The sequence below is a fragment of the Mirounga angustirostris genome, unplaced genomic scaffold (assembly GCF_029215605.1).
Source record: "Mirounga angustirostris isolate CCGP_5_RB_7025 unplaced genomic scaffold, mMirAng1.0.hap1 SCAF_14, whole genome shotgun sequence".
NCBI lineage: Eukaryota > Metazoa > Chordata > Mammalia > Carnivora > Phocidae > Mirounga > Mirounga angustirostris.
In genome coordinates this window covers 40,237,170-40,251,072 of record NW_026991722.1, presented here as the reverse complement: position 1 = coordinate 40,251,072, position 13,903 = coordinate 40,237,170, and positions in this window count along the sequence as shown.

Here is a 13,903-nt window from a genome sequence, read left to right as displayed (position 1 = left end):
CAAGACAAGCCCACTGTTTCAACAACACCTGCAGTGTGCCCAGCTTGAGGTGAGGGGAATTAGACCCCAGGAAACAGCTACCAGGTCCTGAGGAAGTTGTCTTGCTATTACCACTGAGACCTCTCCTTAGTGGAAGCTTGTTCTGGGGTCTGGATCACACATGGTTGATTTGTGTCTCTATGATGCATGAGAATTACATTAATAATCATAATAATCCTTATTTCAAGTTCAAAAGTGTTTTCAGGATCCTCAAAGTATTTTGGTGTTGACTCTTAAAACCCAACTTATCATGAAATGGGAATTTTCTGCCTTGCCAAACTACAGAGGAAACTATGTCATCGCAGTGAAGGCTCTGTAAGGGAAAAATTGAAATTAAATGTGTTTTAAAATGAAAATAGATTCATCTTGTCTAGGAGGACCTCAAATTGATTTGCCATGTAAAAGTAAATTCAAAGCAAAAATGTATCTGTATTTTTTCACCAAAACTAAAAATTGTTTTAAGCAAAAAAAAAAAGTTTAAAACTGTCTTTTTACTGGATGTATTATAAATTTTAAACAGTATACACTAAAACTTTAACAGTGTAACACTGTTGTAATAAAACTGTTTGGCAACAAACTTATGAGTACTTCCTTAACCATTTAGTAAAAGGTGAACTACTCTCTATAATTAATAGTTACTAAGAAATATAAGGTAGGAAACTGACTTACATATGTATTTTTATCAGTATTTTACATTTTTTTCCAGCCGATACCCTTTGTCCATCCTCCCAGAAAGGAAAGAAATACCTGGGGACTCCAGATCTCTTCTTCAGGTGGAATAGTGCTGGATGAGGTGCTAGATGAGGTGAGGGCAGACTTTTATTAACTAGATGCTTTAACTTGTTTATTATTTGTTTGGTAGTTTGGAACGATCTTTCAGGCAAAAGTTCTGACATGCTATGATGACTCAGAGAGCAAAGTTGGAGTAAAGAGAAGGTAAGGTTGCTAGCCTAACACGACGAAAAATGTACCATGGCTCTGGTAACAGTTATGAGCCCTAGCCTGGGTCTGTCTCCCAGTAAATGTCTTTTTTTTTTTTTTTTTTTATGTCTTCCTTTAAAGGGATGCCACAAAAAGTCCCTTTGGAACTTCAGATCTTGCCTTGGTTGACCTTCCTCATTCTTTAATCTGTACAATTCAACTTGGATCTGCTGTATGAGGAGCAGAAACTGGATTAGAGTGGATGTTGAGTGAAGAAAAGTGGGAGGCTTGACTCTGATGTTCCAAATCAATTCCAGGAAATATGAAGCCCCTGTAGGTAAATTCCAAAAATATCACCTGATCCTCCAATTTATAGAAAGTTTGAAGAATAAAAACAGCAAGATCAATGTACCCTAACTTTCAAAAATCAAGGAAGAGTGTGAAAAAAACACACTCAACTGACAAGCTTCAATGCAACTAACAATTAAGAAGCATGTAAACGTTAAGGATTTTCCCTTCTTGTTATTGGCAATTCAGCTTTTTCTGTACTCCTTTACTGGGTCTACAAAAAGTAACTCTGAATCAGAGATTATATGGTTTAATATTTGTTGGACAGCACAGTCTGAGATCATTATTAAGTAAGGGGGATAATTGATAAAGAAAAGAAGATAATGGATTTCCAGGTGCCAGAAGCAACACGTTTTCCACAGTGAATACTGAGATTCCTTCTGCTCTACCTGATCCCTCCGTGACAAAGACATGGGCCCTTCAAGGTTGGTGCCTTTACTTTCTTTTTCTTTTATACATAGACTTTCTTTTTAACAAATGCAAAACAGAAAAATCTAAATACAATGGACATACAATTAAAACTCAAGAAAATGATGGTCTAAAAGAACAAGTGCAAATGGATACAGTTACCAGAGCAGGAAGAAACTAGACACTGGTAAAGCCCTACCAGGGGCCAAGACAGTTCATTACATATTCTAATTTAATTCTTACAGTAACCCTGATTATAGTCAGGAAAACAGAGACCCAAGACGCAAATTACTTCCTCAAGGTCATTCAGTAAAGTGACACAAATGTAAAGGTTTATCTATAGGTATTCAGTAATAATAATACATATTATTACTCTGTCAAAATAATCTGCCTGCTTTCAGCTCCAAGACTTGAGTAGAGCATGAAAAATTGGAAGGAATACAAAGAAAACAATGAGAATAATTTTTAAAAGACTAGAAATCTAGATATAATTCTAAAGATTAAGGAAGCAGTACATTGTAGGCAAATATATCTATTTGGGCATAGAGGACAGGGCAATCTAAATATTTCTATATATATCTAAGATTAGGAGGTAGAGACAGATAAAAAGGTAGAGACAGAGGAATAGATAGAAAGAATGCAAATACATGATTTGCTGCTATTTTGAAGTATATGTGAGGTTATTTCTCAGGGCACAATGGCATCTCTTCCACATTTTTTTTTTTAAAGATTTTATTTATTTATTTGAGAGAGAGAGAATGAGAGAGAGCACATGAGAGGGGGGAGGGTCAGAGGGAGAAGCAGACTCCCTGCTGAGCAAGGAGCCCAATGTGGGACTCGATTCTGGGACTCCAGGATCATGACCTGAGCCGAAGGCAGTCGCTTAACCAACTGAGCCACCCAGGCGCCCTCTTCCACATTTAATAAGAAAAACAAACTACCCGAAAGTCATGGAATCTCTTTTCTGGTAAACTCCTTAAGGATTACTTTATAGCACACTATTTAAAAGAAGTTATGTGTGACATGTAGCTAGATATAAAAATAACTTTATATAGAGAGATTTTGATTCAATATTAATATATATTGTGAAATGATCACCACAGTAAGTCTAGGTAACATCCGTCACCATAGATAGTTACAAAAAAAATTTTTTTCTTGTGATAAGGACTTGTAATATCTACCCTTTCCGCAACTTTCAAATATGCAATTCAGTATTATTAACTATAGTGACCGTGTTGTACGTTATATCCCCATGACTTATTTATAACTGTAAGTTTGTACCTTTTGACCCCTTTCACCCATTTTCCCCAGCTCCCATGCCCCACCTTTGGCAATCACTAGTCTGTTCTCTGTATCTAAGATCCTGATTTTTGTTTTATTCCGTTTCATATTTTTTAAATGATAACTTTAAATGGGTCCTTCCACCTCAGTGTTTCCATGATTTGTGGAAAACAACACATTTGAACAACTACAACTATTTTACTCCTCAACACTATCTCCCTCTCCACTTTTATTCCATAAAGTGCCATCATATTTTTAAATTTATGCCTTGGAACATCTCTGATGTTTTCTGTGTGCTGAATTTGTCCTTATTAAATTAGCAAACAGTAAAAGTTGTGTGAAAACACAGAGCGGCAAATTCTAATATAAGCAAACACTGAGATTGAAAGAATATGTATGTCCTCATTTCTTCAGAAGGCAGAGGAAGTATTTATATTCTTTCATAACCAAGAGAGGATTGCAAAGAACTCTCTTAATTATAAAGCAGCACAGAATCAGGTAATCTTGTATCTATTTAAATGGGATAACGATATGGTTTCTACTCCTGCAAAAAGGCATTGTCACTAAGTCAAAAATGAGTATTTAAACACAAAAAGTGAGATTAACTTCAGTCATGTCTCCCCATGTCCAACTGACTATGTTGATAGTAAGATTTATGTGGTCCTGACCTGGAGGTAAAACGCACACACACACACATGCACGTACACGTGTATGCGCACCTCAGGTAAGCAAGTAGCTTGGTGTAGCTGAAGGAGTGTCTTTCCATCATCAGACCCATGGACCAGACACTGATGCTTGGTCTATGTTGCAGATACAAAGTTTCTGCATGCAGAGTCTGCTCTCTAGATTTATTAACAAAAAGAACAGACTCACCTAGATTTTCCACCCAATTTTCTTCAGTAAGGCATAATGAAAGACCTTGTTTGACCAAACTCTTAATTATTCTCATCCAGGGCTGACATCCACAACTTTAGATCAGTGGAAAACTGTGTCATAGGAAGTGGAAGGATTAGTCAAAGAGCACAACGTTTCATTTAGACAAGATGAGTAAGTCCTAGAGATCTACTGTATAGCACAGAACTGATAGTTAGCAATACTGTATTGTATACCTAAACTTTGCTAAGAGGGTAAATCTTATGTTAAGTGTTCTTGTCACTAATAATCATAATAATAAGAGAGAGGGAGAAAACTTTTGGAGGGGATGAATAGGTTCATGGCATAGACTGTGGTGATGGTTTCATAGGTGTATACTTACCTCTAAACTCATCAAGTTATACACATTCATTATGTACAACTTCTTACATGACAAAAAAATTAGTATGTAATAAACACTCAGCCTAATAAGTTCCGACAATATTTCTTCCCTCTTCCTCTCAGCTGTTATAAATTGCTATGAATTTTTCCTCACAAGTTATGGCTGCTACAGTTGAAACAGAAGTTGATTTTCTAACTTGCCACTCTTCCACCTTACATTTTCTTGGACCCTGCAACAGAAGGGTCTGTTGTACTGGTCTTTGGAAATTCTTTCAAAGAGACAAACCAACAACAAAGACATTTGCTGCCAAGATGATAGAAGCTCTTCTACTCTATACAACCCTATTTCACACCCGAGCCTCCAGAACAAGCCAATGCATGCTATTGCTACTTCTGCCAATTCTGGCTAGGAAAGGATGTCTCCACTGAAAGAACAAGTCAGGAGATGTTGTTGAATATTTTGATAGGAAGCATTGAGTTGCCGGACAAAGAAAACCTGCTAAACTTTGCACAAAATCAAAGCTACTACTTGAGGGCCTATGAGAAAATTATAAAATGTCATTCCAACTATTAGTCAATCAAAATAATTGTATTATGTTTTAATGATTAACAAAAGATAAATTTGAATTTTTTAATGTGGTTTGTTTTTTAATTGTGTGTTTTAAGTTAACAGTTAAGAGTTCAAGGTTTGAAGACAAACTAGTTGAGTTCAAACCCCAGCTTCACCACTTACTAGTTGTGTGTCCTTGGGCAAATTACTTAACCTCTTTGCACCTCTCCGGACTATTATTATGGAAATAACAGTCCCTACCTATATCATGAGGTTTCTTAAAAGAGGTTACAAGCATGCACTTAGGATATAGTAAGTGCTCATGAAGATTGTTATTTTTTACTGTTTTTATCATTATAATTTAAATCTTCAAAATGAACTCAAAGTTAAGAGTACTGACATATAAAGTATTGAAACCATACAAACTCAAAACATCCATATTATCTGATTTTAAGCCTTGCTTTGCAGACGTTCAAACAGGCTGAAAAGCAACTTGTTGATCAAAGGTAGAGTGAGGAATTGACTAGGTTAATTCTCTTCCTGCAACTCCAAACTGCCACTATAATATTTCTTTTTCACTAATCTTCTGCCTCATTCACAAGGCTTGTCCTGTCTAGGCCACTCCACACTGAAACTCCTCTGAACACACAAGCAAAGAGAGATGAATCCATTCATATCAAATTGTTATCTTATGTAGCCAAAATGATGAGGATCACCAGATGATTATAATTTTTCAGTTGAGCTTCCTTGGAAAAAGGCAGAGTGGAGGGCTTTTTTCCCTAAGAGTTCTATTTTTTTTAAGTAGTTGCCACACCCAGCATGGAGCCCAACGGGCTTAACCCTGAGATCAAGATCTGAGCTGAGATCAAGAGTTGGATCTTAAATGACTGAGCCCCCCAGGCACCCCCTAAGAGTTCTAATTACATCATTTCCACCAAGTAGAATAGGGCAGCCAGGTGGCTTTGGGGAAAATAAGTTACTTGAAAATTAGCATGAAAGGAATGATGCTCCTAACCCAACCTCGGGTAGTATCCATTTGCTAGGTAATGTCAATAGAAACATTCAGTTTCTATGATATATGGTGCCAAGTTGCTAGCCACGTGAAAAAGAGATTTATTTGCAAAAACTAGCTGACCCAACATAAAATGGAAGGAAATGAAATTTTTCTTTTCCTTTGCATTTTTTTTACCTTATTTCTAGAACACGATATGCTTCCTGCTTCCTTTAAAATGCTGAACGTAACGAGTTCACAGGTTTTTAAATTGTTTTGATAAGTTAATTCAAGATAAAGTATAAATCACAGAAGCACTTTATTATTCCTCCTTGGAGTATATATCTTCAATACTTACGTTATCTGTTCACTTAGAAAACAAAGTGATAGTCCATTATCATAGGTCACAGGTCAGGAGGTGAGGTGTTTTAAGCATAGACACTTTCCAATGTCCCTCAAATCACATATTTGGTATCTGTCCATGTAGAGCCACAGAACATACCTGGGACTCGGGTTTCACATTCTGATGAACTGACCTAATGCATCCAGTCTCTAAGAAATAAAAGTAAATGACATGCTCCATAGAAGTCCCACCATCTTATTATTCCTCAAAACCTAGAAGCCACAGTCTTCCTCTGATTTTTTTGTTTGTTTCAGACAGCTTATCCATACTCCTGAGGTGAAAAATCTAAGGTATAAAGAACATAAACCATACTCTGTAGACTTAAGATTCCAACTATTGAAAATTCTAACATGTAGACTGATTCTCCCACAGTGCCAAACAATGGCAACTCACAATGGCACTTTCATGAACCATAAAGCAATTCTTTACACGAGCTTTCACATGGGTTTTACTTTGTTCACCTCTAAGTCTTCCCTGTAATACTGCTCTGCTTAATTTGTTGACTTGTCATCAAATGTCCTGATGACTTCAGATGAATGCTCTAATTCTAAAATTAAGAAAGAACTATGATGATACACTCTCTTCCTCTTTCATACCCATAGAAGTATTAGTCACAAGAAGTCTTTGTTCACTGACTTACCTCTATTGTAGCTGATTTTACATGAAATGGGTGTGACTTCCCCCAAAGGTATGACATCATTCAGATATTGTTTCAGTAAAAGTTGAGAGGTCCACCTGAAAAAAAAAAATGTCATAGTAAATTAGCAGACAATTGCCTAGTCAAACAAGAGGTCTGCTATCAAGGTATGTATTAATGTTCATAATGATCATTATGAATTAAAAAAATATCTTTAACCACAAATGTCCTTAGAGAAGCTAGTAAGGGTTACTGTGATATTTAAAGCTAAATTATAATATTTTTATAATGTGAAATAATGAATAATGAATTTACTCAAAATAAAACATAGGTTAATGAGAAAAAAAATAAAGCTAAATTATCAAGAGCAATTTTTTTTCCCATTGCCTTCTTTGTATCAACGTTTTGCTTAACTGGTTTGCTTAGCATTTGAACATATTTCTGTCTAATAAAATTTCTAAGTGGGAACTAGAGAGGGAGATGAAATTCGAATTCGGTCCACTGCCAAAACAAAAACAAAAACAAACAAACAAAAAATGTACAGCTCAAACAAAACAGGTTTAAAAACAAACATCTTCCTAAAATGCTCAGGCACTAGAGACATTTTGAATTTCTTTTCTTATATCTGAAAGACTGCTTCAACTCTCCAATTCCCTGGGTGTGTAATAGATGTAACTGAGTTAACTAAATTATTATTTATCATATTAAGAGATTTTCAATTATTTTTGTTACAAAAGTAAAGTTACTACACGTATATAATCTGCCATTCACAATATCTAATTTGGGACTCAAGAATAACAACATTATAACTTTTAGTCAGCACAGCTCACATAAACGTGTTCCAAAATAGTGGTTTCCCCATATTTTTTTTCTCCATGACACGTGTGACAGACGACATTCACAAGCTCACATCCTGGACAAGATCACCTTGAGGCTGCACTGGCCTTCCCAGCTGGAATCAACTCTCTCCACCGGAGACGGATGTCCAAATGAAAGTAAGTAACATCATTACTGAATAACTTTAAATGTGCTCTAATCATTTTAACAAGTAAACCACTCACAAATTACAGAGCTTGATTATTAACAGATTACTACATCGACAGGTATGGTACTGAAATAAGAAACCACCACCACCAAGATGAATTCTGAAAGGTAACGAAAATGAGTGATTTCATTTCCTCGAATCCTTGCTTTTTCTTTAAAATGAAAATTGTTCACTGTTTTTGAGATTCTGCTTCTCTCTACTAAAGTATTTATAATTATCACTCCAAATTATTTTGAAAGATCTTTAACAACCATTGTTACACTTCCAAGTTTGCTCTCCAAATCTATTGAATCGCTTCTCTTTCAGTTTTTCCTTACATTTAAGAACATCCCTTGTCCACGTGCACATGAATGAAACAAACTGCCAAGAAACCAATACTCCTTTTTTGTCTTCTGAGGGTTCTTTCTGTCTATCTCCGTAGGCTCATTAGTCACATTGAGTCAGCATGATGGTTTCTGCCTGACACCCTCAGTAAACACTCCCATGCCTGCCTGTAAGCCTGGCAGGTCCTGTCATGCTGGGGATGGATTCCAGTCCAGAGCTCTTGTTAACAACCAAATACTCTCCTCCGACCGTCCCCAGCCACTGCTATTTTCCTTATCTTTCCAAGAATTCCCATAAATAAATCCTGGGGTAAAAACCAAGCCCAGAAACTTATTCTGAAAAAAAAAATTTTTTTTTTTCCAGAAACTGCAGTTGGGGGGCACCTGGCTGGCTCAGTCGGTAAAGCATGCAACTCTTGATCTCAGGGTTCTGAGGTCAAGCCCCACACTGGGTGTGGAGCCAACTTAAAAAAACCAGAAAATGTAGTTGGGCAGATAAAATCAACATTCCCAAGTGTCACACTCCTGGTAATGAATGCTTGCTTTGTTCACCTCCAGAAGGAAAGAGACTTTCCATTTGGTTTATGGTTTTACACTTTGTCCCCCCTGCAAGAAAGGGAGTCTTAACACAGCAATGTTCTCCACTGGCCTCTGAACTCCACTTTACGCTGTTCAGCCGGCCTTAGCAAGGCCCATCCTTAATAAAAGGGTGAGGGAAAGTGATTTTTGTCCACCTTAGTTTGGAGACATTTACTGACATCCTTCCAGGAGTATAATTGTCTCTTGTTCGTTCCCCTTTACTCTCACTTTAAAGGCGCACCCTCACACGCGTGCGCACACCCACACCCTAGCCTCCAAAATATCCTCAAAGATGTATTCACTTATTCATTCACGTATTCAACTAATATTTACTGAAGACCTACAAAGGCTCAGGCAAAGTTCTAGGTGCTGGATACCCCAGCCCTCATGAAGTTTACATTCTAGTAAATGACAACAGATAATACATAGAGGCATAATCTTTTAGATTGTGATGTGCCAGAAGAAAAATGAAACAAGGAAGGGACATGGGAAGCTCTGGGGGTGGGAATAATTTGAGTTGTAAATGAGTGTTCAGAGAAGGCCTCACTGATAAGGTAATATTTGAGGGGCACAAAAATGAAGAGTGAGGGAGTAAACATTGTACATGTCTAGAACAGAACCTTCTAGGGAAAAGGAACAGAGAGCGCAAAGGCTCTGAGGTGGAGCATGCCTGGCCAATCTGTGGTATCTGCTATGGCGTAAGTGACTGATAAGAGATTAACACGCCACCCTCCCAGTACGATGCATGTAACAGCTAAGGGGACCTTCAGCTAAAGGATTCCTGACATTAGTCATTGGGAGGGAGGGGCATCTGATGGGACCCCAGAGGTTTGCTGAGGCCAGACCCTGCTGCTTTGGGCACCCTGCGATCCAGCATTATTACAGTCCTATCACGTTTTAAAACTAGTGTGATTCATTTCAGAAAAAAAAAAAAAAAAAAACCTCTTAAGATGTCATCAGTACTCTACTTAGACCCAAGAGTAAACAATTTTGGTTTCTGGGCTGAGCCAAATAGTATTTTGCGACTGTAGCATCCCCCCACTGATTCTCCTCTGCCCTGTGAACAATGGTAAGGCTCTCCTTCAGCCATTTGGTTTGGGGACCTTGCATCCAAACGGCCAGTCCCCGTATATTGACTCACAAGGAGGAGCCTGTGGGGAACAACTGAGCTAGACACTGTGACTCACTGCATGGGGCTCCCTCGCTCTTGGGGTGTGGGTGTCTGCCGCTGTGCTCCCAGGGCTGACTGCTACTGCCCCAGTGTGGTGAGTGTTCATTAAGGACGTGCTGGCTCCTCTGGGCTAGACCACAGGGCTTGCAGTCTGCGAGGCTTGGATTATTACTCTGTAAGTTCTAGTTCAGGAAGGCAGGGAAGCCATCCTCCACCCCAAGTCAGCCAGTTCTCCTCTCTCACTGCCCAAGGTGGAGGTGGCTCTTGATCCATCTAACTGGAAAGTCCATGAGAATCTCAACATCCCGACTCTAGTGCCAAGATGCCTCGGCTTCCGTGGAAAAGGACCAGGGCTCCTTCCCCAGCTCCTATTTCTCCATACCCAATGTAATACACTGTCTTCTCAACTGGCCCCTAAACTCCTCCAGCTTCATCCTGTCCATCCCCTCGTGCCACACTCAGTTCTACGTGTATACTGACACACCTCTTAACTATCAGCCAGGCCATTCTGCAACCCTAACTCACATCACCGTAAGCCATCCTTCTCCTGTTCTTGAGCTGCAGTGTGGTTAGGGGAAACACACATACACAGACCAACACATGTGCATGTATATGTGTGCATGCATGTACACATGTGCATCACACACACACATACACACACACATACACACACACACAAAATCCCAGACCAACATTTTCTGACCAGATCCATCATTAATTCATCCACAGAGCATATTTCAAACACCTTCCCTTATAATACTGCTTTTTACTTATAATCAGTTCCTTCTAGTGTGTGGGCTCAGTTCAACAAATCTTTATTGATCATCAAATATTTGCTGGATACGAGGGGCTGGGCCCACTATAAATATGATATGGTCTCTGCTTTCTAAGTACTAAGAGTCTTGAGAAAGAGAAATGGGTGGAGTAGCAGACAAGGATGAAATCACCATTAGCCACAATGTGATTGCTGCTACAAAGGCTGTATGAATCATTTCAAACAGAACCACAGAGAATGAAGGGAAAGGTAACTAATTGGAGATGGAGAGTATGGAAAAAGTTGAACTGAGAATGACTCTCATGTTCTTGGCTTGGGTGGCCAAGTTGACAAGGCATGTGAGAGGCATATGAGGAAGCTGTAAGCTTGAATTGGGCAGGTGTAGAGGGATTGCAGAACTCTTTTTTGTCAGTATGTTAGTTTGACATCCCTACAAAATTATTATGGTACTTTGAGGTCCCCATGAAATATCCAAATGGTAATATTCCCATGTTTGAAGCTCAGGAGAGAAAGCTTGCACTAAGAGAGTGCCCACAGAATCATCTCAGTACCAAGTAAGAAGAAAAGAAGGAAAGGAAAGAACTCAAAAGCCATAAGCATTTAACAGGAGGGCAGACAATAAGAAATGGATGGAGAAAGAAAGAAAATTAGGTGACTGTTTCTGCCTCCTAAATCTACCTGCAATTGCGTTTTCCTTCTCATTTCAAACTACTTGCTAGACTTTTCTAATTGGATATTGCTCTAATACCTCAATACAATTTTCACTGGGGAAAAAAAAAAAAAAAAAGCTTTTACTTCTGACTCCCCTGTTTGTGTTAATGTGATTAAAATAATGCTTTCTTCACAGAAATCTGAAGCCCCTGACTCTCCACCAACAGTGTCTATGTTTTGAGTTACTCTGTCCTGGTGGGTTCAGTGTCTCCTTCACAATTACTCATCTTTTAAGAATCAGGTCACACCACCCCCATAGTCTCTACTGAAAGCCTTCTCTAATATCATGGTCCTCAGTGTGAATTAGGGACGCTGCAAATCCTAGGTTTTCATTATACCCTGCATATAGTTCTACCACTGCGTTTATAATACTTTATAAGTTCTGTAGTTATATTATCTCATGAGTACCTATTTTTGTTTTTTGGGATGAAGAAATACTTATTTATCTTTGTATTCCCAATAAAATGCAAATGAAATGTTTGGTGAACAGGGACAAATTAAATGTTGAATAAATGAAGGAATAAGTGAGTGGAGCTACACCAGAAGAGATTCCTTCTTTTACTGCCCTTTTCACATTATGTAGAAGTATCTCATATTTTTTTCCTTACCTACATACCCTTTATCTAAGATGTTCTATAAGTAAGCCTCTTGACCATAATGACCATTTTTTATGTTGGGTAATGGCCATACCTTATGATTTAGAAATCAGAAATCACCTGATTTAGCTCTCATCTCTTTGACATTCTCATACAGTCATTGGGATTTTCAATGGATTTAAAGGGTCAGTCATCTATCAAACTATTTTCCAAGAACTGTTGATGCATAAAGTGTTATTTGATGCTGGAATGTGTCGGGAATAAAGAGCCAGTGATAGTAAATAAAGGACACATTAATTTTTGTTTCTACAAAATTTTTATGTTGTAGATAATATTAAGAGATGACTCTAATAAGCCAATCACTTGAAGCTTATTCTTGTCTGTGTGTATGTGTAAAGTAAAGTATTGTGGGAAACATAACTCAGGTAGGTATTTTGAATATATCTAGACATTAAAGCTAATTATTTGCACAAAGTATAATTCAAACTGATACATTGTAAGTACATGTTTTTGTTTTTGTTTTTTATAAGTACATGTTTTAAGAAAAGTACATTTACTAATTTAGGGGGAAAACCCTGTATGTGAAATCTTTCACATCTTGTTAACATTCAGTTCATTTTAAGGCAATCAAGTGCTTCGTTGGTAACGGTGTTTGTTCCTGTGTACAGAGATTTATGAAACAGATTTACTTTCATGCCAGGAGAAAGAAGTCAGGAGCTAGAGAACTAGCTGTGTTTCATCTGACTCTCAACAAGTGCCTTCAACTCACTGAGTCATAAGTTTCAGAATTTTTAAAGGGGAATGATTTCAAGAATGACATACTATAGTACTGGATAATGCAGGTATTGACACCTTCTCTCAAAGCCTTGGAATAAATGTCTTACGAAAGAATACAATACTGAAACTGACTTTGTCAGCCTCTGGGGGAGATGAACAATCCAACAGAAATAAAATTTGCCTTAGCTATTTCTCATTCTGGAAGCTACAATTATGTTCATTACTAAACGGAAACCAAACTCTTGATAATGAGGCATAAATACTTGCCTGTAGGTCTCAGGTGCGAGAGCACTAATTTTAGGTAGGATTTATATACAGTCTCCAGGGTTGATTTGTAAAAGTGTTTTGGTAAAGCCTGCCTTCTTCATTTAGGAATTTTCCCAGAGTGATGGGGAATGAGAATTATCACCAAGGTGCTACCATCCACATTTAGCTCAAGAAAAAGGAATGGAAACTAGAAGACAAACTTCTCTCCTGATTTAATTATGCATCCAACGCTTAAGAGCTTCCCTGGTACTCAGCACTGTTCTAGGCACTGGAAACACAGCAGACAACTAAACACTCTTCCTAGATACTTAGTCCTCTGCTAACTTAATCTCTAACACTTAAATAATACTATGAAGACAAGTCACTCAGCAGTTAAGCCCTAACCAAATAGAGGAGAATGTGGTTCTCTCCACTCAGAGGGAGCGGTCCTTGGCAGCTAGGGAAGAAAGGGACTAAAGAGGAGATGCCAACTGTACGGAATCTGAAAAATTGGCAAGATCAGAGCTGGGGCGAGAAGGGTAGGATAAACTGGGAGAGGAACAAGAGGGCCCTTTTGACCACAGAAGGAACTCTGCTATTGTGTTCAAATTGAATGCTAAACTTCTCTTTCTAGCAGCCTACCAACCCTTTATACTTTATAGGCTCTTCCACTACTCCAACATCAACAGTTAACCTTTCTTAGACGTTTCCTAACCTGGTGCTGATTCCAGTGTCTCCGTTTTTCAAGAAGAGTTCAACTTAACACTTACACTTACAATAATAATTATACTACTAACATCTACATTTATTGAACCTGATGTACTAAACACCACAGAAGGCTTCACATG